Genomic DNA, 1,796 nt, shown 5'->3' with positions numbered 1-1,796 from the left:
CCGGGTTCGATTCCGGTCGGGGGCATGTGCCTGGGTTGCGGGCGCATCCCCAGCGGGGGGCGTGCAGGAGGCGGCTGATCGATGTTTCTCTCATCATCGATGTTTCTAACTCTCCCTCCCTCTCCCTTCCTCTCTGTAAAAAAAAATCAATAAAATATATTAAATTAAAAACAAAAAGATAATTTGGAGGCAAGAACAGAACTGCACACTCGGACCTCGGCCCCCGAACCTCTCCCATCTCCATCGATCTGCTTCTCGACCAACCTGTTGGTGGAAAAGCTGCCCCCGTTATGGACCAAAACTTTAGTTTTTTTGACCCGAAAACCCTTTTAAGTTGAGGCCTCAGGATGAGAAAAACGGCTCCCCGTCAACACACAGAGGACAGAACGCTATTGCGACGGACGAAAATCCATGATGGGCACAATTTATTTATGTGTTATTTTTTCCTTAAAAATTTTTATTTTATAGCAGATGTAGAGAGTGGTCTGCAAGATTAACCTGCAGATTAATTCTTCACACCTCCTTCTAGGGATGTGCCTGCAACCAAGGTACATGCCCTGGACCCAGAATCGAACCCGGGACCCTTCAGTCCGCCGGCCGACGCTCTATCCACTGAGCCACACCGGCCAGGGAACTACCGGTTTCTTAAAACCAAACTAATGATGAGGAGCCCAGCTGGTGTGGCTCAGTGGTTGAGCGCCAACCTATAAACCAGGAGGTCCCGGGTTCGATTCCCAGTCGGGACTTGTGCCCGGTGTTGCGGACTCGATCCCCGGTTGGGGGGCGTGCAGGAGGCGACCCATCCATGATTCTCTCTCATCATGGATCTTTCTACTTCTTTCTCCCTCTCTGAAATCGATAGAAATACATTTACATAAAACTAAATTAAATAAAAATAAACGAATGATGATTGGGAAGATCAACACCGTCCATTGCTCTATACCCGTGACTCGAAAACGGAGAATTCTTCTTCATGTCCGTTGGTTCCTTCTAGCTAGCTCTGGGAAGGAAAGAGACCCAGTGAAATATAATTACCAGCCCTGGCTGGTTTGAGTCATTGGATAGAGCGTCCACCTGCAGATAGAAGGGTCCCGGGTTCGATTCCGGTCAAGGACACATGCCCTGGATTCGGGCTCCATCCCCAGTAGAGGACACGCAGGAAGTAGCTGATCCATGCTTCTCTCTCATCATTGATGATTCTCTCCCTCTCCCTTGGCCGAGATCTGAACTATCTGGTTCTGGTTTGAGGTTGAGCTCGACCACCTGCAGGGCCGCCCCCACAAAGTCAGGGAGGCCCCCAATCGGGCTGTTGGAGAGATCGACCACCTCAAGGTGCGGGAGGCAGCAGAGCTGGGGGCGGGCAGGGCCCTCAGCCGGTTCCCGGAGAAGCCGAGTGTCTTCAGGGCCAACAGCTGGCCGAAGGTCCAGGGCAAATCCCTCAGGTAACTGTGGCCCAGCCAGTGACTCCAGCCTGGCCAGGCCGCACAGCTCATGGGGGGAAGACCCAACAGTCGGTTGCCGTCCAACGACAGGCTGGTCAGCCGTGTGAACGTCCCTATCGCCGCCGGCGGGAGGCTCTCGATCTGGTTGTTGGACACGTCGAAGGCCCCGGAGGCACCCCGACACCTTCTGTACATCCACTGGGAACTCGCTCAGGCCCTTCAGCTCTCTGGCTCCATTCTTGTGCACGTGGCGACCAGATGGCCTCCGAGGGTGGCGTTTCCCATGTCAACACTGGGTTGGGTCCCTTCTGTATATATATATTTTTTAAATATTGGGGTCCTGCCCAAGGGGGG

At 53.2% G+C, this 1,796-nt stretch overlaps 1 pseudogene; it reads right to left on the bottom strand.

Moving 5' to 3' along the window:
* Window positions 1-1,217: 1,217 nt before the first annotated feature.
* Window positions 1,218-1,705, bottom strand: LOC102769962 (annotated as a pseudogene).
* Window positions 1,706-1,796: the final 91 nt, after the last annotated feature.

The sequence above is a fragment of the Myotis davidii genome, unplaced genomic scaffold (genome assembly GCF_000327345.1).
Source record: "Myotis davidii unplaced genomic scaffold, ASM32734v1 scaffold4955, whole genome shotgun sequence".
Lineage (NCBI taxonomy): Eukaryota > Metazoa > Chordata > Mammalia > Chiroptera > Vespertilionidae > Myotis > Myotis davidii.
The sequence above is the reverse complement of the archived record's forward strand: the minus strand, read 5'-3'. Positions and strand labels throughout refer to the sequence as shown.